This window comes from Chamaea fasciata, unplaced genomic scaffold, assembly GCF_029207755.1.
Source record: "Chamaea fasciata isolate MVZ Bird 193981 ecotype frontalis unplaced genomic scaffold, bChaFas1.0.hap1 SCAF_16, whole genome shotgun sequence".
Classification (NCBI taxonomy): domain Eukaryota; kingdom Metazoa; phylum Chordata; class Aves; order Passeriformes; family Sylviidae; genus Chamaea; species Chamaea fasciata.
This window is the reverse complement of record NW_027094101.1, coordinates 12,186,890-12,209,758: the sequence shown is the minus strand read 5'-3', so window position 1 is coordinate 12,209,758 and position 22,869 is coordinate 12,186,890. Positions and strand designations below refer to the sequence as shown.

The window sequence follows — 22,869 nt, the reverse complement described above, 5'->3', positions numbered from 1 at the left end:
CCTTCTAAAACTGAGTACCATACTTCTAAACTCCTCTTCCAATACAAATGGGAGTCCCTGGGTTGGAAGGACCATGGGGCCTAAAGCCATTCATGCATATGAACTGTGTTTAACCTGATTTTAGAGTCTTTTTAGCCATCTTGAAATCTTAGAACAATTTGGGGGTTGAATTAAACATTTCATGTTCCTTCCATTTATTCCATCTTGTGACTTTTGCTTTGACACACCTTCCCCTTTTGGCCATGGTATTTATTAATATGAATAAATATGAATTTAATAATATGAATCTCTTTATTTGAAGAGGTTAAACTTTTCTTCAGAAATTCACACTGGGAACAGGTTCAAAATTGCAAAATAACTTATCCTTGTTGTTGTTATGTAATTCATGCTAATACAGAAAACATGTCCTGAGATATGGAAATGGCTACATAGTAATGTTATGCACTCTTTCTTGAATTGTGGTAGGTAAGACCTTTTGGTTTGTTATTTTTTCAGTGTTCGGAGATTTTTAAAAAAATGGGGTTCAAACAGTACAAACGAGCTGTTTCATTTGTCGCTGCTATCAATCAAATACAAGAGTGGGGAAGTCTGTCTTTTCTTTATTCAGGCCCCAAAATGATAGCAAAAAGTAGAGGTTTCAGGAGGTCAGGGAATGTAACTTACATTACAGAACTGAGTTTTAAATTGTCTGATGTTAAAGAGTCATAATAATCTTGCTTGTTTAGATGCGTTAGAATATCAGATATGAGAGCTTGAACAACAGGTAATTACCACTGAAAAAAAGCCAAATCCAAATGAAATTATGGGGGAACTTATTTCAAGTAGCGCTGAATTTTAAAGGACTAACAAATCTAAAAGACTAATCTTTTGCATATTGAAATAAATCCCTGGATCATTTGTCTGAGTGGGAAAGAGAATTCATAGTAGCTCTAATGTGAGGAAGAGCTTGGAAATGGTACAAATTAAGGATTCTAAGATTTAATTTCCTGGTGGCAGCCTTCAGATGACAAGGAGTTGGTGCAGGAGAAAGCAAGGTCTGGTTTGTGAAGTGTCATTTGGGAATTGGTCTATCTTGAGCAGTTGCAGACTAAAAATTGTGAGTTCAACCTAGTGAAAAAGGACTAACTTATAATTTAGGTGTAACTTTAATGGCATTTCATCTGTTCTTAAAATAATCAGGATAAATTAAAGGGGCATCTTCCCAGCACTTAGAATTATAGAATCATTTGTGTCTAGGACTTAGATCGAAATGTAACAGTGCTGGATCTGTCCCTAAAAAGAAGGAAAGCATGGTGTCTTCTGTAGAGATCAGTTTGGGCATTTTAGGTTGGGGTAAATGCAGAGTACAGCCTTGCACCCAAACAATGGAAAATTTCAGAAGTATTTCCAGTTTACAATCTGAGTTTGGAATCTGAATCTTCTTAATGGTAGCTGGAATAATCCTCAGAGGTCTAAAGATGGTGAATTTTAGGAAAATCTGAATCATTATCTAAAATCCAGATGTCTGTCACGCTATTTGTAATAGTGGTAGCTCATGAAATATTGAAGGAATTTTTAAGGATGAGTTTATTTTTAGGATTATGTATCTTTAATATCAGTGATCATTATTTTTAATTGTCCCAAATCTTGTCCAGGGGGATGTCTTTTGTCTTGCACACCAAGGAGGAAGACTTAATTTATCTTTACTGGAATTTTACTGGTCTGCAAAAAATTAAAACTATTCTTATCAACAGAGAATTAGTTGAACTGACGTAAATAGGCAGATTTTACTCCAGTTCTTTATATATATATATATATATATATATATATATATATATATATATATATATATATACCTATATTTAATCAGTTGTGAGTGTCATTATCTTCCATAACAGAAAAGATTTGCAGATTTGCTGTGGATGGTTCTGATACAGCCTCTGCTTTTAGGCATTCAGAGGCAGCTGTGTATCCTACCTATCTATCATTAACATAGATATTTAATATCCTGGGACAAAGGCAGAAATCACAATTGAGCACTTGTGCTTTTGCCTTGGCCGATGTGCTATTTAGAGTTTAAATAATAGTTAAATAATTTGGTTATTTTCAGCTGATCTATACAGTAGTTGCTACTTCCTGCTGCAGATTTTGTGGTGCATGAGAACCTACCTCGGGCATCTTTCAAAACTGAACACAGCTACAATGTAAAGTGACTGGAGTGGGATTTGTGAGTGTCCTGAATTTTTAGCTGTTTATGTGATATTTTTATAACTAAGTATTAAATAAGACACTAACACTTGGAACTCAGTTTAAATGAGTGCAACGTTCAGATCAAAAGAGGAAACACTCTCCTTAAAGGACAGGTCACTGCTTTTCCCTCAGAAGTGATCAAAGCTGGCTTCATTGAAGCTGTGGTTAAACACTGCTGCAGCATCATGGTGCTTGGGTTTCTTTTCTTTTCCACATCATTTTCTGTACCCCCTACAAGGACAGTGAAGGACCTCCTAGAAGAAAGGACAGCATGTGTGGCAGAATTCCCCATGAGGTTCCATCACATTTGGTTTAAACATTTCGTATTCATATTGAGTCCCTTTTATGCTGGTTTTATGCTGATTATACCTAGAGGCTATTAAATGTTAGCAGATACTTTATATTTGCAATTTTGAATGCAATACATGGCATGAAATTCTTCTAAAGGGGGATGTTTGACATGGAGCATGAACATATTAAAGTGGATGTACTTCCAGAAACCCATAGAGGTTGAGGGCATCTTGTTTTGCTCTTTTAATTTTCAACTGCTGGGTGTAGCTTGTGGCTCTGAGGTGGGGAGGATGAGGTAAATTTTAAGTACCCATTCCTGAGAAACGATAACCCACAGAAGTTCATACATATGATCGTGTTTGTTTATTCAGGCAGTCCAGAATATGGTTTTAAGGACTATGCTGAAGGGTCTAAATCTGGTTCTATTTTATTATATTCCCTAGAACTATTTAAGTGGACGTACTGGAGATACGGAGTTGAATGGAAAGGAGTACTGAGCAGAGTCTAATGTGAATAAATTGGTATTTCTGAGCTTTTGCTGAGGAAAGTTCTCAACCTGGTTGCGTGTCAGATAAAATTCTCTCTGTGGAGAGAGAGAGAGCAGCATGTTTGGAGTACGTGTAAAGACAGAAAGAAAAGTTCAGTTTGTAGAATTTTAATTTTCAGAATACCCCAGGAGCTGTAACCTGACAACAGGTATGTTGTAGGTAACCAATATAATCTGTTTTTCCAAAGAAAAGAGACAGGGATGTGTTCTAGGCAGGGCTGTGGAGCAGTTCTCAAAACAGTCTGAAAGTTCTAGAATTCTTCACTTGTTCCATGTCTCAAGAACAGCCCTTCTTTAAAGTGAAGGAAATAATACAGATATCTTCAAATAATGTGTTATTTCCACATTTTTTTACAGCAGAAATGTAAAATAAAAATGGCCTGAATGTTATTGCTGTCATGTGGGTGGCACACGCCTTTAGACAAGGTGGTCATTGAGATGAGAATTAAAATATTATAAGTCTTGTTTGGGATTTGAGAACTGCCAGAGCAAGTCCTACAGAGATCAAAAGGGAAGCTGAAAATAACATTCCACAAGTTAGCCTGTTTTAAAATGTTTTTAATAACTTTTGAAATCCTATTCTTTGATATTTAGAAAGAATACTTAGGTTTGAACATTTTAGACTGCTAATGTTGTTTGTATGCACTGTCAAATGTCAAAAAAGAGACTTTCAGTTCCTTCTATAAATGAGTATTCCTGGATCCCACTTTCCCCTGCCCCTGAGGGGCACAAACCATGGAACCTCTCCATACTTCGTTTCCCATACTTGAAATGGAAAAAAAATTATTTGTTTTTTGAAAATTATCACACCTCAGCGAAGTTGGTGCACACTCAAGGGGAGTGATCAGCTGAAGCATCCTTTTCAGTTTGGTTGAGGAGTGGGCACAGCACCTGTTTCTGTTTTTCCAAGCTGGCTTTGGTGTTCCTCTTGAAGCAGAGGAGTGGGACAGGCTGCTGGGAGCTGCAGGCTCCTAAAGCCCCCAGGGTGCAGCCCAGGGAGGGGAGAGGCACGGCAGGGAAGGCAAAGGCACTCCCCTGGCTCAGACAGAGCTCACGTCACTGCCAGAGCTGCCTCTGAACAAGTCAGTCGTTTCAGCTCTGGTGAAAGTGGAGGAAAAAGTGGATTTTTTTTTTTTTTTCCCCCTAGTTTGCTGTAAAATGGAGTAAATGTAGCACAGTTCTATTGTCGTTGAAGAGATTTTCTTGTGCTCCTCCTGTAAATGGTAGAATAGGCTTGATGGGCATTCAGAGGCCAGGAAAAACAAACATGCAGAACAAAGACCTACAGGAGGGAAATCTGAACGAGAAATGCTGCACTTGTCTTCTTCTTATAAAGGAGCTGCTCTTTAGAAGTTTTTCAGATGATAGAAAGACATCTTTTAAAGGCAGCAGGAACCACTTAAAACCTGTGTTTAATTATTTCAGTAAAATCTTAAGCTAGTGATGCAGCAGTGTTCTCTAAGAGAACACTATTAGAGAAGCAGGTTCACTTGTCACTGTTGTGTGCAGCTTTTTCAGTTGTGTGGACAGAAAGCATTTTATGCTTCTGAGCTTTTAAAAACTTTTTTAGAGAGAAAGAACCATTTCCTGAACAGAACCAGATTCAGATAATTCAATGTTTGCCATGCCATGTGCCAACAAGAATCTGAGCTGCATTCAGAGCAGTGGCTCTGGTTTATTGCTCCTCTCTTTCCTGCAGCCACCATTCCTTGCAATGTCTTAAGAACAATATGCACATTTGTAATCTGATCTTTATAAACTTTGGTGATATTTATAATGAAATCTTCTTGTGCACCTTTCTCTTATTGTGCTCTTCTCTTTCTCTCTCTTTCTCTCTCTTTCTCTCTCTTTCTCTCTCTTTCTCTCTCTCTTTCTCTCTCTTTCTCTCTCTTTCTCTCTCTTTCTCTCTCTTTCTCTCTCTCTTTCTCTCTCTTTCTCTCTCTTTCTCTCTCTTTCTCTCTCTTTCTCTCTCTTTCTTTCTCTTTCTTTCTCTCTCTTTCATGTTGTATAAAATGCATCTCTCTGCCGGTCCAGATCATTACAACAGCATAAAACTTTGAATTGGTTAACAGGGATTCAGCCTAACCAGGTTCAAATAGGGCGTTTTCCTTAGGTTTTACTTTTTCTAAGTAGACCTAGTTTAGTCTCAGCCTCATAAATAGATCAGGAAACTGTGTTGAAGGTAACCAGCTGTGTCTAAGAGCTCTAGGATTAAACACATCCAGCAAAAATATTTGACAGGGCCTTTGAACATCCTGTTCAACAACAACAAGAATGAAAATATCCCATCTTCTGTACTCTGTTTTTTGTCATCATAGATACATAAAAGAATGCATGCTTTGCAAATGAATTGAAGCAGGATCCTATGTGACCTACCTTAAATTTAAATTAAGCTTGAAGTGTATTTAGGTTAGAATTGGTGACAGTATGCCAAAAACCTTGCTTACAAGTCTCCTGAAAAACAGAATTATTTTTTTATTTTTCCTCATTTTTAAAGAAAAAATCTAAATGTCAGGTCTCACAAAAACGTACAGAAGTTTGCAATCATCGCAGCATCTATTAATCTCTTGTAGACATTTAAATTCTATTTTAATTCAGAAAGAGAACTATTTTTTAAATAGTTCATTCCACCTGAGTGCCCTAATGGCTAATGGCGCTTCAAAAAAACAAACAAAAAAATTTAAAAATCAGTATATTTGAGAATATTCCTCCACAGCACCCCCCCCCCCCCCCCCCGACTAGCTCTTGAGAGGCTTTGGAGGGATATCTCAGAGGGACAGGACAAAAGATTCCAAAAGAGGCTCTTACCCCAGGATTATTCCAAGGCCTTTATTCTCGAAGGGTTCCAGGGGGCAAGAGAGAGAACAAGCAAGTACAGGGGTCTTATCTAGTCTCCCACTGTGGGAGGATGGCTGGCACTCAGCCAGTTAGGTCAAGAAAGGAAGGAAAGGTCAAACCGTATGGTTACAGGCATTAGGGGTCTTGGGGGGAAAAAAAAAAACATTCCCCAGAGAATTACAGCATATATTGGAGAAGAAATACTTATTAATGATCCAGTGACTCTTCTGAAGGGTTTGTTCTTGTAAGGAAGGACCAAGATAACCATGAACTGATCAACTTCCTCACTGCTGTCATGGGCACCATCCGGATTTTTACGGTCATTTTTGTACTGCTTTGAAATTGGTAGTTCCTAGAAGGCACCCAGGGATTCTCCAGACTCAGAATCTCCAGTAAGTTCTGAAGAAAATCTGTAGATTTTCTAGTTGTTGAAGGAAAAAAACAAAAGGGGAAGGGAAAGCTGGAGGCTGCAGGGAAGAAGGGGGATTATTATGGAATCACTACTGGTTAGGTCAGTGGATTTACAGTTTGTTTTTACTGATTTTGTTGTTGTTGTTTTTTTAATTTAATGAAAGTCATAGTCAATCTTCATCAGTCTCCAGTCACTGAGTCCTTGTTCAGTAATTGAAGAGTGTGTAAAAGAAAACTTCCTCTTTAATATGTTTGGCTTGTGAATAAAGATACTTCTCTGACCATCAATGAAATCTTTAATGACAGAGTAAAAGATCTAATTCAAGACTCTGAAGCTGTTCTATTAAAATTAAGTGAAATGTAATTTTATTTATTTAATATTGAATAGGAGAATTCAACATTGCTGAATAATACCTTGAGAACTTCAAAACAGGTATCTTGTAGTCAGATAAACCTTATAAGAAGTCCTCCAGATATCCTCACCTATTTCTGGAGTTTACTATGAGGCATAGAGACAGTAAGGAATTATGCCCCAAATGTGTCAGGATGGGAATAAGAGTGAAGGCTCCAGCTTTTTTTCTATAAAGAAAAGTTCTTATTTATTATTTATGAATGAAAGGTGTCATCAGGCTCTTGATTGTGAGTGGTGATTCACTGATTATGGGTGTCCACTGGAACTACTTGAATTTCAGGTGTTTGTCAGAGCAGTTGAGCAAATTATTTCACAGAGAACACATGTGAGATCTGTGTTGGGGGTGGTAAATCATGTATGATGAGTCTATGGGTTCTAAATGGTTGTTTTTAATATGGATCTCTCTTAGTCCTTATTTGTTTTTATGCCTGCTCATGGGGCTTTGAGACATTTCATAAAACTTGCCGTGAAATGATCATGGAAGATCTTGCAACATCTGCTTATGTCTTCTTCCTCTTCCATGTGAGAAAATAAAAATTCTAAACAAAACACACTTATTTGGGTATCAGTGCTTACTGCTTATTGAAGTTGGAATGAGATGCTGCTGTTGCTTCTCCAAGTTTCTGTAGAATGCTCTGAAGTGAGAGCTAAAAGCATAGGACAATTTTTTAAAAAAATAATCTTATAATAATTTTTTAATAATTCTTTTCAATAATTTTTTTAAAGCTGTTGCTGGTAACTAGATAAAACTTTTATAGTGCTTTTATGACCAGTGTGTATCATTGTCTATGAAGATTCCCTAAAGAAAACAAACTGTAAAATTTGGCAATTTTTTTTTTTTTTTGATCCATAAGGAAAGTTACAATCTGGCGTTTTTTTCCACATGAATGAGTGAAAAATACTGTTGCATATATTTTAAAAATATTTAAAAGTCAACACTGGAAACAAGTGGTTTATTACAATGTTATCATCTATAAATACTTGGATGAAAGATGTAAGACAGAAATCACTTGTTCCTGATGTCTGTAGTAAGCACACGTAGTTAACTGTGAGAGATTTCATCGGTCTGAAAAGAAAACTTCTGGGCTAAGAGATACCCTAAGTTTAAGCAGGAAATTGTTTCATTGGAAAACAAGGATTTTTAACCATCACATATAGTAAGTATTTAGGTCTCAGGCTTTATTTGTAAGGAAAAATTTAGGGCCACTTGCAGATATTCGTTAAATATAAATTTAAACTTAGCTGCCCACATTGTTATGGTGGATCAGTGGTGGATCTCCACACCAAACAATGAGGATTGAGCATTTTTCATCAGTCCTCTTGCCTCCCTGGTGCTTCCTCAATCGGGCTTTTCTTGCTGGGAAAGGCGGCCCCGTTACTCCCAGATTAAAATTCTATTGCAGCACAGATCTGGCTGTTCCCAGGTGTGAAAATTCCAGTGCAGCACAGATCTGGCTGTTCCAGGTAGAAATTCCAGTGCAGCCTGGCTCTGGCTGTTCCCCATTCTCCTGTCCTAGAACTGGGAGCAGTAAATGCCCCGTTCCAGTGCTGCTCTGAATGATGCTCTCTTCTGCCATGTGCAATTTATAATCTGCTCAGGCATGCACTCACCAAAATTTCTGTCATCTAATGATGATTGTATTACTGTTAAATGATTAATTACATTAAATTATTTCAGTTGTTGAATCTTTTCACTGTTAGGGTTGGTGGACTGGTGTGACTGCATGACTTCCAAACTCTCATCTGGTGACTGTATTCCCAAGGTGAAGGGATAAGGCCAGCTAAAATACATAGAAAATGCATATCTGAAAATAAGAAATAAATTAAATTAAATGCTATTACCACAGAAATATATTTTTTTAATATATATAATTTGGCAAATACAGATACCTTGTTAATTATGATTTACTCATTAGGTTCCCAGAAGCCTTTCCTACCCTGGTGACCCAGGTCAGTGTAGCTTTCTTTGCTTACTTTATGTAAAGAGATAACTTGAATTCCTTTGATGAATCCTAAGTGACACCTAAAGTATTCAAAGAAGTGGGGGTTTTTTTTGTTTTGGTTTTTTTTTTTGTTTGTTTGTTTGTTTTTCTTTTTCCCAGTGCAAGCTACCATTTCTAAGGAGTTTTTCTCAGTACATTCTTAAACAGAAAATAATTCTGCAAAATACCAAGGCAGGGCAAGTTCATCTTGCTGGGGGATGTGGTAAAATTTGGCTTGTTGCCTCAAAAACAGGGGAAAGCTGAAAAATGAGCTGATTTAACAATTCAGTTTAAAGTTAGTCACATTAATCCTACAGTAAAATGATTGTTTCTCATTCTCCTCCCCATCCCTCTCCTGTCTGGCACAGTGAATGGTGCCAGCAAGCTGTGTTGCCTTTCCTACCTTCACAGTCCTTTCCTCTCAGGATGGTCCCATGGCAAGGACTGCAAGTGTTTATCTAGAAAAATAGCATTAAAAACGGCATTATGTCTTTTTTTTGTTAGCCCCTTTTCAGCTTTGTCTTTATAGGGAATAAACAGAGGGGAACAGTGAGAGGAGCCAGCTCCAGGTGACTGGCCAGCTGCCTGTGGATCAGCACCAGAAAGTGCTCCACAGATTGCAATCTGAAAGCCATTAATATAATGGATAAAGTCTATGAAGCATTTTAAAACCTCCCTTGCCTATAGTGCTGCATTTTATAAGCTAGGTGACATCAAAAGAATTGGTTCTGGCTCAGACCAACTAATAAAAATGGATAAGGCTTATTTTTATGCTGAATATCAGTAAAAGCATGTGCAGAAGATTACATTTAACATTCTGGCTTTTACCCAGAGCACAACAAAGTCTATCTTATCCCCATCCATCAGAACAGGATTTGATAGGTTTGGAGACCCCAGATTTTCATCTCCTATCGAAGCATGAAGCAGCAGCTTGGGCTTGCATGGAGATTGTGTGAACATGACATTGCTCACGGTGTTCTGTTTTCTTGAACACTTACAAAGAAGGGCGTCTAATTCGGCACAGTGTTTAAATAGGATATGTTAAATTATTGATGCTTAATGCTGATGTAAATGTTGTCGTGCTACTTTTCTATATTAGGAATTATGGAAAGAAATGGAAAGTCTGGCTGTTTCCTGTAGGCAAAGGGAGAAGAGCATTTTTCAGAGCCCAGTAAGAATCCCACGTAGTTGTTTTTGTGCCTTTACAGCTTTAATTATTGTTAATTTTTCTAGGTACCACATGTTTATTTAAAACTGATCTTTTTGGTTCAGTAGTCCAGCCTGTACCAGCATTAGCCTCCAGATCTCAACAGCATCCTGTTTATTCTGATCTAGCTTGCCTGACTGATTCCCCAAAGATAAAACTCACTAAGTGAACTTGACAGATTCCAGGCTGTCTCCATATGGCAGGGACTGGGCTGCAGCTTCTGAAGCTGCCTGGGATTTAAAAGCTGCTCTCACCTTATTAAGATGGCAGCAGTTACATGCAAGGCAAGTTCGCAGGGGCTTATTTTAATTCTTTTGGTTTCTGCCTGAGACCAATCCCCGCCACTTTTTGTGCATGTGGATTAGAGCAGGACCAGGATGACTTTCCTTTTCTAAACGGTGCTCACAGCAGCAAGGGATCAGAACGGAAAATGAATCTGTACCTCAGTTGTTGACAGTTTTTAAGAGGAGTTTAGGCTTAGCAGGTGCTAAATGGACCAGACCACAAGAGATTTCTGAAAAAAAGTGGTGAAACAGTGCAAATTTATTTGTTGCTGGGTCTTTCTTCCCTTTTGCCTCTGTGTACTATCACTTATCTGTTTGGGTTTGGGCTGTTAACAAAATAGTTTAATTGTCCTATATTAAAAATGTCAAACCTATATTCTGGCAGTATCAAAATATTGAGCAGAATTCAAGGGGCATTTTTGAGAATGCAGACCAGCTGAGGATCTCTCTGTACACATTTAAATCTGCGTGTGGCAGGCAGCCATAATCTGTCACACAAAAGGGGTTCTCTTAAATTGACTCGATACTAGTGAAGGAATGCAGTGCTGGAAACATGTAAAATATTAGTATTGTCATTTAAAAAAGATCTTAGATCTATTCTCTGATTGCAATTTTTTCAGTGGGTTCACAGGGCTAAAATAATTTACTCTGGTAGCTTTAAGCAGACCACCCTTAAAACCACAACATTAGAAAAAAAAGAATTTAGAAAACACAGGCAAAGTATCGGAGGTCATTAGCCCATGTTTATGAAATACAGGCACTGCAAAACCCAGTTCATTAAGGAAGAAGTTTAAATTAGTGTTGTTGTATTGGGATTGATGCTGTTATATTTTTCTAAGAAAATGAAAGTAGAAATTGAGGTTTCTTTGATTATTCCTGTTCCTGCCTGACGTGGTTTTTCAGGAGCCTGCACATACCTGAAAGAGAGATCAAGAATGAGTAACCTTTCTAAATTTCCTTTGTCTTATCATTACACAGTCCCAAAAGGGACTAGAAGTGATCTGATGTCAGACTTAAAAAAAAAAAAAATTAGAAAAACCCCCAAACTTTTGGGAATTAAGTTTCGTATTTCAATTTAAAGTAACTCTGTTGACTAAGACAAGTGTGTCCTAGGATCTCCCTAGGGATTTTGTTGTTCCTTTGAGAACTAGTGTGTAGTTTTGTTGTTTGGTTTTGGGGTTTTATTCACAGATACCAATTTTAGATTTGGGGGATTCGGTTATGTAGAGGCACTGGGGTTTTCTGGTTATCTCTGCTTCTTGCCCTTGCATTTCTTTCATAGCAGAAAGTGAGGATCTTGGAACCCTTTAATCAAGTGCTCCATCTCTCCCTTTTCCAGAAAGAGAAGCTCTTGTGGAACCCCTGGTCAGCGGCTTCACAGTTCCCATTTTATCTGGATTTGTGTGAATCAGTTTGTGAAAAATGATTTTTCTCTCAGACATGTTGCATGTTTGGAATCATCTGTGTCATTTGTAATGTTTTTTATCTTCAGTTAATTTGCATTTAGCTGTAGATTACTTTGTAGCAGTAACTCCCTCTTTGCTTTCTGAGGCATTGTTTCTTTCTGTATTCCATGATGTAGACTTGTGCCAAATAAGCCCGGTAGTATTTGAGCTGGGAACAACGGGCTTTACCTCATTACTGTTTCTCACAACATTTGTAATGCTCCTGTGGGCACATGTGTGAGAAATGTCAACTGAGTCATTATTGGGGTGGATGTTCTTACAGCAGGTGTTTTAAAGGCAAAATTTCAAGTCTGTGAATGAAAAGAGACCAAATTCCCAGTCAAGAATTTATAATAAGCAAACAGGTGAGCCCTTTCTCTTAGATCTGGTAGAGTTCTTTTTCCTGAGAGCCCTGTGTCCTGCTGCAGGCCCAGGAAGGCAGGCTGGCAGCACCAGGGCAGGGTTAGTGTGTAGGGACTGCCTTTGAGATGGAGCCTTTCTTGTTCCTTCTGCAGAAGAAGGCAGGTGGGTTTGATTTTTAACAATACACCACAGTCGTGTTGTTAAACCTGCTACAAAATTCAGACACCTGCCTTTCTGAGCAGCTGTGGCAGATACGTGCCGTGCCTCTTCCAGAGTCAGGTTTTATTTTGCCCAAACCTCTTTTAGATTTAAACTCCAGAGGTGCTTCTTGCTTGTGTTTTTCACTTGTCTTTTGTATGCCATTGATATGAATCGCTTGATGCTGCAGTTGTACATTTCTCATGTTTGTGAAGTAAGCAGTTTTTTATTTTTATTTCCTGTTGTATGGACTGGGCAGTAGGAATTCCTAATGCCACTGACATAACAGTAAATTGAAATGCGTTATTTGACTGAACAATTAAACAGCTTCTCTGCTAAACCTGGATGTTAATGACCGTGGAATGGCATAAAATGAAATGATCAGAGCAGGCAGCTCAAGCTCACTCAGTAAACATCTAGGTTGGCTGAAGTGCAGCAGTGTGTGTTTACAGCAGGGCTGGCAGAGGGAGAGGTGTGAGTGCTCACTGCACAAAGGCAAAGTCTGAGTCTAAGCTGCTCACGGGGAAATTGGAAGCAGTCTTGATTTTTTTTTTTTTTTCTTCCACCAAATCTTTTGAGTTGTCTTGGCACTTAAAAGATGGCAGGGTTATACTGGGCTTGGACTGGCACTGGCATTGCTCAGCAGAGAGAAAAAACACCTAAGAGGTCTTCGGTACCTCCAGGTTAATGTGGAAAATGCCATATGAACACAGCTTTGAGAGGTTTTTTTAATCTTTCTAGAAAGGTGGTTTGAGTTTGAGGTGGGTTTGTTTGTTGTTTTACCTGGCTGTGAATTTTTTGTGAGATAGTAATAAGAAGAAATAGAATAGGTTGGTCACTTTGGGTAGTCCAGATGACCAGTTTATAACATGTTTCATTCCCTGCTTTTTTCCATTCTGTTATTTTTAGAATGTGGTGACTTTAAATAACAGTTTACATTCATTTAAAGATTGGATTGAAGGCATGCATCTTTTTATGCAATAATGACATACCCAATATGTATGAAAATGTAAGGAACTCTAGTAACACAGAACACACTGGTTTGGGTTATAGTTTACTTTATTGCCACTGCTTGTGAATGAACTTACCCGTAAACATTACTTTGGCACGTATTAATTAAGGGACAGAAACATTTCTGTATTTTAGGATGGCCTAACCTGTGTCTGAATTACAAAATATAGAATAGATATTGTTTAGGATTATATGAAAGCTGAGTTTGCAGAAAAGGAGCTTCACAAGTTATGTTAATGTGTTCATTTTAGTGAAATTATTTCAGAGTTGTGCAAGTCTCTATTGTCCAAGTTAGGACGGCAACCCAAAGGAAATACAAGAAATACACAAAACCCTGTTGTTAGTTTAAAAATTGACAGGTAGTTTCTTTGGTAGTTGGAATGGTTTGCTAAATTTAGGATTAAGGGACCCAAGGATGCTGATTCAGTGTTTGTTTCCCAGCGGAGCCGAAGCCCAGGTGGTTTGTGCTGTCCCGGCATGTAAAGGGCGCGGAGCATGCGGAGCAGCACTGGCAGCAGCTGCTGCTGCTCTGCTGGCCCTGCTGTGCCCAGGGTGCCCTGGCAGGGCTGGCACAGCCCCAGCCCTGCACCCTGTCCCTGGCCAACACCTCCTCATCAAATACACCCCAGCAGAGTGGGCCAGACTGGGAACTCACGAAAGCTGCAAGAGCCTCCCCAGAGTCAGTGCAGTTGCTGGGTGATGACATCATGCAGAGGAACCTGGGGGCAGTCCTGACCATGTTTTCAGGAGCAGTGACAATGTCTCGTTTCCCAGCCAGGAGCGTGAGTCAGGCTGCTCAGCTCTCTCTTCAAGGGAGCGGGCAGCTCCACAGACTGCTTCAAAATGTCTCAGGTTTGAACAAACCAAGCTTTTCATGTTGGCTTCTGCAGAGGTATTTTTTGCAGGCTAGTAATCTCAGTTTGGTTCAAACTGTAAATTTACTCTCTACCAGGCTGGTAAGCAGCTGGATTTACAAATTTCTAGAGAGCAGTGCATTGGAGACACGTTCTGTGCACAAGAAACTGGCCCAGGTTGCCTTCTGTTTTACGTTTTTACTTCAGTTTTCTGAGGAGGTATTAAGAAAACAGATCACTATATTTAGAATGCTAATGGTAGTCAAGTTACGTCAAAAGAGGGATCTATTATTACATTGACAGAATGTCAGTGGCAGAAATCAGCTATAACTTGTTCTGCATGTCATTAGCTGGAAAAAAATCACATGCAGATTTTTAACATTGATCAAAATTCCATTTCTCACTGATTTTTTGCTGTGTTAGACCTAGGACAGAATAAGAAATTTTTCTTGGGTGTATTTTAGTACACAACAGAAATTGCAGTGCTCCGAGCCCATTTCTGCCTCATGATAGTTTATGCATTCATTCCTCCCTTGGAAATTATGTTTACTTAAGTTAGTGAAAGCTGGGCGAGGTCTTTTTACATTTAAAAGAGATTTCCCACATATCTCTCTGTGATTGTCAGGTCCTTCAGTGCTCTTGTCCAAATCCTACCCACATGCCGCTATGCAGATGAGGCACTCCCACATAGGGAATGTTCTGCTCAGAAATCATGGAACGCCTAAGCTGCCTTTTTTTCTTTCTTTTTTTTTTTTCTTCTTTTTAAGAAATAGACTCCTAAAAAACTATTCTAAAGACAGCACAATTCTGCCCACCAGCTGAGGATAATATAGGGGTACCTTTAAAATATATTGTTATATAAGCTGATAGAAGAAAAGAAAAAAAATAAGCAAAAAAGGGCAAAGTTTTGCTGCAGCTTTAGAAAAGTTGCCAGCTGCCTGAGATGGCAGAATAAACTAGTTTAATTCACTTAAGCTATATTTTATTTAAGTCAAAAAAACCCGACACATATTTAGCTGGCAAACCTCTTCATCCTTGGCTGAAGAAAACTGCAATGATAAGACCAGGGTAAGATTCATTTGCTCTTAATACTTTTGGGAAGCATCAGCCATCATTCCATTGCTGGTGAGGATGTTTTTCACAGGAGCAGCAGAGCTGGTGTGCTGATTGTGCTTGATTTGCAGTTTAATACAGCTTCAATTTGCTTTCCAGATTAGCAGAGGGAGCTCTGCTCTCCTGGCCAGTCCCAGGGCTGCCCATCCCTGCGCTGGGGATTCCTTTGCTGCCTTCCCATCAAGCCAGTTGTTCCCTTTGCAGATGGTTTTTGTGTCCTGTTTGGGGAGCAGCTTTGGTTCAGAGGGAGCTCCAGGAGCTCCTCAATGCCTGCTCACGGTGAGAGAACTCTTTACAAAGCAGTTTACAGTTGTAGGGGCTTTAAGGTGATAGATGAATCTAAAATGTATATGCACCACAATCACTGTTTTATACAAAAATTGTTTTATTTTTTCTTTTCTATTTTTTTAACAACCTAAACCAGAATCTAACACTGTTGCTTAAACAAATATTTTTTGAAACCTTCCTTGTTCTGTTGCAATTTAAACTAAGCCAGATTTTAGTTTAGAAGCTAGATTGTCTTATGTGTCATATTTTTCTTATATTTTTTCTTATTAGTCAGAATTAATAATGATAGAGTTTGCTGTTTGCTGCTTCATAGTTCAGTGGTTGGTTTCCATATGTTGAAATAAGTAACTATTTAAAGCCATCTGTTTCCCTTGGAAGTAAGAGTATTTTCATTAGTGTTTAGCATGGTAGTTGAAAAATTAAATTCAGGCTAACTTGAAGCTGATCTTTCTGGGCATTACTCAAACAACAGTGAATGGGTTATTTAAAAAGCTATAGGGTTTTTGATTGATAATATTTGAGGTGTTAGTGGCATTTGGAAATCACCTAACTCAGACATCAAAAATAAGTGTGATACACAAAACTAAACAAGAAAGCTTCCCCCTAATTAGCTGAGTGGGATGTAAGCCATGTATAGGCCTTCTTCAGGTCTTTTCCTTAAAGGTAAATTTATCTAATTTAAATCTAAGATTTACATTAAACGTAAATTTATCTAATTTTGCTGGCCCAAAGCAATTTTCTATTTCCATATTATCCTCACTAAAAATTAGGAAAACTTTTAGTTTATCACTCAAATCAGAAGTTCTGTCTCCTTCTCGCTTTTGCTCATGATAATGTGATTTCTCTGCGAAGTTTTGGATGCTACTGATATTCTCAGCTTGTTCCTGGGAAAAGCCATAAAATCCTGAGTCAGGTCACTTGGCAGTCAAGTGGAAGAGAAAACTGCTTTTCCGCTATATTGTATTGCTTTAAATTGCAAATGTCTTTGTATTTGCTTCAGGTTTTTGTTTCATTTTGTTTTGTTTTTAATCCTGCTGTTGCGCTCTCTGTGTTAGAATCTAAGATTTATATTTCTTTGACTGTTTAATGTTTCCTTTCATCGCATTCATAAATAGTAATGACTAGCTTATGTATATCCAGGGAAGTAAGGCAAAAAGCCCTTGAGTGTGCCAAGTCTGAAAAAATTTAAATTAGTGTATCAAATGTTAGAAGAAGAGGAATTAAGGCTTTTATCAGCTAACCATAAGCCAAGAATCTTTTAAATTCTAACAATGGTCTGGTGGATATAGCTAAATCTGGCTTTACTTAAGACAATAGCAGGCATGTGGTTCAAAGTAAAAGATTTCACCTTAATAAAAGCCATTTACCATATTATTCTAAATCCACAGAAAGGCAAGTTTTTATTCCAAAGTGTGCACCATCCCTGGTAGGGGAATCCCACACTTTTTAATGAACATGTTTCTCTTCCTCATTTCTAATTAGCTCCAGCACTTAGACTGCAGCATGCCAGCCTTCAACGCTGAGATTTCTGCTGGTAATAAAGCACTCGAGGTGGTATTTAATTAAAGCAGAGTGGTGCTAGGAAAGACCTGAGCAGGGCTGAAACACTAATCCTTTCGCATTGCCCAGTGTCCCCTTGTGATTGTGATTGATGAGTTGATTTCACTTTACAACTTCATTTGCATTGTGTGGCAATACCCGCAGGCAGAGGTGCTGAGCGTTTCTGGATCAGAGCTCCCCATTAGGACGAGCTAATGTGCTAAATGGGCTCGGGCTAGGCTGGAGAGCTCTCCTAGCTCTTAAGCAACCTACTAAATCACGGGTTTACGGTGGGTGATGTGACTCGCCATGTAAATGCTGGTGTTTGTAATACCTTTATCTCTTTTTGCCTTGAAAATACACATCCTGCCACCCACTATCTGTCCTACCCTTTCCCTCTTCTATTTATCTCAGATGTTGTGTTAAAATGATCATGTCAGGTAGTGGCTGCTGTGAGTAATGGCTGTAGAGCTTTATTATTATTATTTTTATTGATAGAGGTAAAATAAATTGGTCAGGATTTCCTTAAAAATGAGACATGTTTTCCTCCTTCTTACTAAAACTGTTAATTTCTGACAATTTATCTGCAGTTTGAAACTTCTGTAATGCAGATCTGTTTCTTGTTTGCAACCAGAAGGTTGTAGCAGGACTGTCCAAGCTCCTCATGCTGCTAGGGTGTGTGGCCACAGAGAGCCAGCAGCTCTCTGCCCTCAGACCTGGTGTTCCTGGAGCAGCTGGGATGTGTTCACATCCCATCTCAATGATCCTGCACCTGTGAGCATTTCCAGCAGTGAATTTCCATTGGATGGGTGTATTTGCTCTGGCAGCAGAGGAAGCCAACAGTGTCCTGGCCTGGATAAGCAGCAGAGTAACCAGTAAATTGGCAGAGGGGATTTTGTCCGTCTACCTGGTACTTGTTAAATTTCATCCAGGGTATTTGACCCAGTTTGTGGCTCTCCAATACCAGAAAGAAGGTTCAGCACAGGGCCCCCAGGATGTGCTGATGGTAAGAGGCTGAGGGAGCTGTGCTTGTTCAGCCTGGAGAAGGGAAGGCTCCAGAATGACCAAAGAGCTGGCTTTTAGTGCTCACAAAGGATATCAAGAAGGAACAAGTCTCTTCCCAGAGGTGTATGGTGGGAGGACAAGAGACAACACAGACTGCAAAACTGGAATAAGTGGTTATGAAGAGAAGCTTTCCCCATGAGAGCAGTTTTACATTGGAGTAGGTTGTCTGGAGAGTTTGCACAGCCTTTGTCTTTAGTGCTTTGATAAAAATGCGTGTGGCACAGACATGCAAAGCTTTAAAATGCTGTCTGTACCTGCAGGCTCTCCTACCACTGCCTTGCTGCCACTTCAGGGGTGGGGATGGTCCAGCTGCCACTTTCTCTCCTGTCTCTTTAGTGACTGGGATCCTCTGTCAGCCTTCTGTTTTTAGATCAAAGTTTCACTGAACCCAGACAGAAGGGAAGAAATATTTTAAATCTGTGAAAAATAGCAGCCTTAGGTGTGCATCTGTATAACCTAAAGGGTTACTATTGTTTCTGTTGAGACTTTAGGCAGATTTTTATTTTCCAGTCACTGCTAATCTCTCAGGTCAAGTATTTATTCCTTTTGCAGCCTTTCTTCTCGTGTGAGTGAATGTGTGTGTTTTAAGCTAGCAAGAGTATTTGTTTTTCTGAGTTCACAAGTGCAGACTTTTTTTCAAATCCAGGTGTCCCTGCTCACATTTGAACATAAATTCTCAAAATGAATGGTTCTTGCAAATAGAGTAGTTATTGCATGTTTTCTTTTTTTAGGTCACGGGATATTCCTGCATATTGTCCTTACCTTGCTTGTTTTCCACAAGCCTGCTGTTAAATGAAGGGAGTGCCCACCCAGATCATTGCAGGAATGACTGTGGAACTTCAAGAAGCTCCAGCTGGATGCTCATAGTCTCCTGGTTGAGACAGAACAAATATATTATGTTACCAGAATTTGTCTGTTTCAGTGGCGAGCTGGGTTGCACACACTGAGCCATTTTTAGGGTCCAAAAAGCCAAACCAGCTGAATTGTGCAAATACACGTAAGGAGCTTCCAAATTTCCTCTGACCTTGCAGAGGGTGACATGTTGGGCATTGTCATTTCCTTGATGATCATCTGACTGCAAAGTGCAGTGTATTCATAAAAACTGTCCACATCCCAGAATCTGGTCTAACAGTGTCTCAGGAAATAGATTAGTCTCGCTGCAGCACAACTGTGCTTCTGCTGCACTGTTCTTGCTCAGTTCGGGGGCTTAGAGTTAAAAAGATGTAACAATTTCTGCAAAGCAAAACCACTGATACGTGAAACGAAGAAGACGTTCAGCAAAGAGTCTTTATGGGACATGCTTATCTCTGGAAAGGGAAATGCACCTTGGGCTGAGTCTGTGCAGATCTCCCTGTTGCTGCCAGACACCTTCAGTGCTTTGCCATTTACAGCAGCGTGCAAAAATTTAGGGTTCTAATTGGATGTAAAAGTTTGGATTCTGCTGAATTTCTAATCCTGGTGAGCTCATTCAAGGGAAGGGACTTCCTTGTTTGAAACCCAGTTCTCTGTATCTGCTCGGTCTGCTTTCCTTCTTGAAAACATCTAAAATTCCTCTTTTCTTCCACGGTCACAGAGAAAATTGTACCTTCTGTAGAGAGGCAGTTTGGTTGTCAGAGGTGATTCTTCACAATAAGGTTTTCTGGGAAGTAAAAGCTTCATACATGAAAAAAGAGATTAATTCTAGATAATTATTTATGAATATTAGTGTTTCTTTTACTACTGGTTTTCACAGACCTGTTTTGAATTGAGTTAACCATGTTAGCTGGGTTGAGTAGACTGGAAATGGTAATAAGCAAAATGATAATATACATACTTCTATGTATCTTCACCTCTTTCTGATTATTTTTATATTTATGTCAGTATTTTTTCTGTTTTCTTCCTGAAAGCATATATAAAAGCTATGTTTCATCTAAATTCCATGGGGGTTTTTTTGAGGTTGCAGTTAACATAGAGCTGACTAATAGTACGTACCGGGCAAATACAGTTGTAGAGGGTTTTGTTCGAGTGGATTAATTATTCCTGTCTAATACTTAAGTAATTTGTATTTCAAACCCCAGTGCTACATGGGAATGAACCCTGGGTAATTTTTCTATAAAACTTGCCTGAAATTATTCTAAAGAGCCACCAAACATAAAACCCGCAATAACCAGAGATTATTTTAAAAACTATCAGACAAGCTTGAGGGCCTGCAAGTTACACTGTTATGTTAGAGTTTGTTGGCATGAGAAATTTACATTGCTGAAGGGAGAGCTTACTTCCTTCTGCACAGATTCTTGGATGCTCTGCTTTCACTTTTAAATCATTTGTCTTTTTGTTTTGTGCAATTCTATTAGAACTCTTCACCTACGACAATGGCAGCCCCCATTCAGGTGGGCTCTGTAGCTCAGGGTGTGTAGTAGCTTGCTAATTTATTTATTTTTAAATACATTTTGAACTGCAAAGGTGCAGTGATGTTGCTCTTTCAGGTTCACGAGATGTAAGATGTTAACTGGCAAATTCTAGCAGCAAACTAAGCTCTTAAATTTCTGGTTTATGTTTGTAAGCAATGGAAACAAAAATAAATAGTTTAAATTGTCAAAAACCAAGAAAGGGGGAAAGTGAGATGAAGTTCAGGGTAGCTTCACCCTTGCTCTCACTTTTCTGCACAGAGCAATAGGGGCTTTTGCAATGCGCACTGCTTGAATTGTTTGAATTAATGTAATATTCTCTGTCTAATTGGAAATATTTTATATCATAATTTGTTTGCTTCTGAAGCGTGTGAGAAGCCTTGAGTTCAGGTTGTTTAACTGGTGTTCAATCTGTGTTACTAAAATGAAGTTAAAACAATAATTTGAAAATTTTATTTCATAATCCTTATTAGCAAACAACATATTCAGATCAATTTACTATGCTTCATAAGTCTCCATTGAATTTGGTTCTTCGTATGAACACATAGATGTGTGTGTTGCACTAAAATTGAATTTAGTGTGCATTGCTTTTCTTAATTGATACCGTTAGTCACTGCACACCTCTTTATTGGAGGTTTTAAATTTCCATTTTGACCTTTTATTAACTGGAATTAGCTGGTTTGATTTTTTATTTTTCTTTTTTCCCCCTACTGTTCTTTAGAACTGTTGACGGGACATATTAATAGCTGTAGAATTTAGGAATCTGTTTTAAACACAGAAGGTTTTTGTTAATACATGAGGTCAGCCAAGGAGCAGTGAAGCCTTTGTGGTGATTTACACAATACATATATGTATATATAGATATACTGTGTAAGTAAAATTAATATACTTAGCCTTTCATCAAGACCTACAAATGGGTATTTCCAAGGTTGTGTCAAGTTTCAAAACATATTTTCACCCTCCAAATCCTGGATCAATTGGCTACGATGGTGTCAGGAATAAATGAGAGCAGATGAAGAAGTACTTTATAACATACCAATCATGTAGCCTGTTTCTCTTCAGAATAGCTCCCAATTACATGAGATATTTTGCATCCAAGTTAAGATACATGTGGAGGTCATCTCTTCTCATTCAGTAACTTAGGCAGAGTTATTGTGTTCCCATGTCAATCAGGTAACATTTTGTACCTACTGTACTCTCAATTGCTGCAGTAAATAATAAAGGGGAGAATCAGATTGGTGTGGGTAATTGCAGAAAGAGGAAATAGTAAAGGAGGACAATATGGAGAAGAGGAAAGGGGGCAAAGGGAGATTTGAAATATTGGGAAAAGTGAGTCAGGACATGAATGAGAAGAGATGAGAATTCACTAAAAGGCTTGGCAAAATAGACCCGGTGCATTTGTAGAGGCGGGTTGTGCCTCTTAGGTCTCTATTTTGGATCCTGAGTTTTATCCATCAGTCTTCGTGCGTTCTGAGGTGGACTGCGTCTGCCTAAGTGCATGCCTGACATATGTGTCACTTAAGAGTTTTGATTACTTTCCCAGAATTCAGTTCAAGTTTCAAGGCTTTTGTTGTATTTAGCAGCTGAAAACTGGTTTATTTCTGATGAATTACATAGTGATCATTTTTTGTTGTTTTTCAGGTAAGCCATTAAACATATGTAGAAAAAGTGCATTTCAGTAAAAACCCATCCAGTTTGTGTGTTGCATTGCTCAGACACCTTTTCCAGAGCACAGTCCTTCACATCCCTGATGCTAAATCTCACGAAAATCAGTGAGCATTAGTGAGCACATAGGTTTTTGTTTCTTTTTAAACGTGTTCTTAACACATTTAAAAGCAGATGATGGTATTGTTTTACTCTCAGGGAAATTAGCAGCGCTCTTTATGCCTTTTACTGTTCCAAGGAAAATGCCTTTGCTGTTCCACAGGAGAATGTCAGTAACTGGCAGGACACACGATGCTGTCACCAGGAGTTCAGGCACATTTGCTGTGCATTAAACTGATGATGGAATAGATTAGTCTGAGGGTATAATACATACCAAAATTGTTCCATACAGATACCAGAATATTAGATAAAAGGAATTGGCTTCATAAAGTCTCATATAATCCCTCTTGGCATGGGTATATGAGCAGGTATTCGTTTTTTCCTTTAAGTACATTGATATGATTAAATTTAACTTGACACAAGTGATGTACTATACCATGTGATTGTAATATTTAAAAGAAAACCACTTTTCTGATTGAATACCTACTTGCTATCAATTTCTGTGTAGCAGCATCTAATCTGAATTTCTTCTGCAGCTAAAATGCAAAGGCATTTGCTGTGTTCTCCATCTCACCGGGCGCGCGCTCAGCAAATGCAGAACTGCTTCAATATTTTTGCTATCTTATTTAATCTAATGTTCT

The 22,869-nt window shown here is 38.6% G+C and overlaps 1 protein-coding gene across 37 annotated transcripts in view; it reads left to right on the top strand.

The window, feature by feature from the left end:
• The window catches only part of RBFOX1 (RNA binding fox-1 homolog 1), a 1,151,565-nt gene that overhangs the window by 991,703 nt on the left and 136,993 nt on the right, over positions 1 to 22,869 (top strand). The window contains exon 1 of one of the 37 annotated variants that reach the window (XM_066197712.1): positions 15,119 to 15,140. The exons of the other annotated variants lie outside the window; for them this stretch is intronic. The gene's annotated coding sequence lies outside the window, so the exon portion shown is untranslated. Of the gene's footprint in view, positions 1 to 15,118; positions 15,141 to 22,869 lie in introns of those variants that run through there. 37 annotated transcript variants of the gene reach the window in all.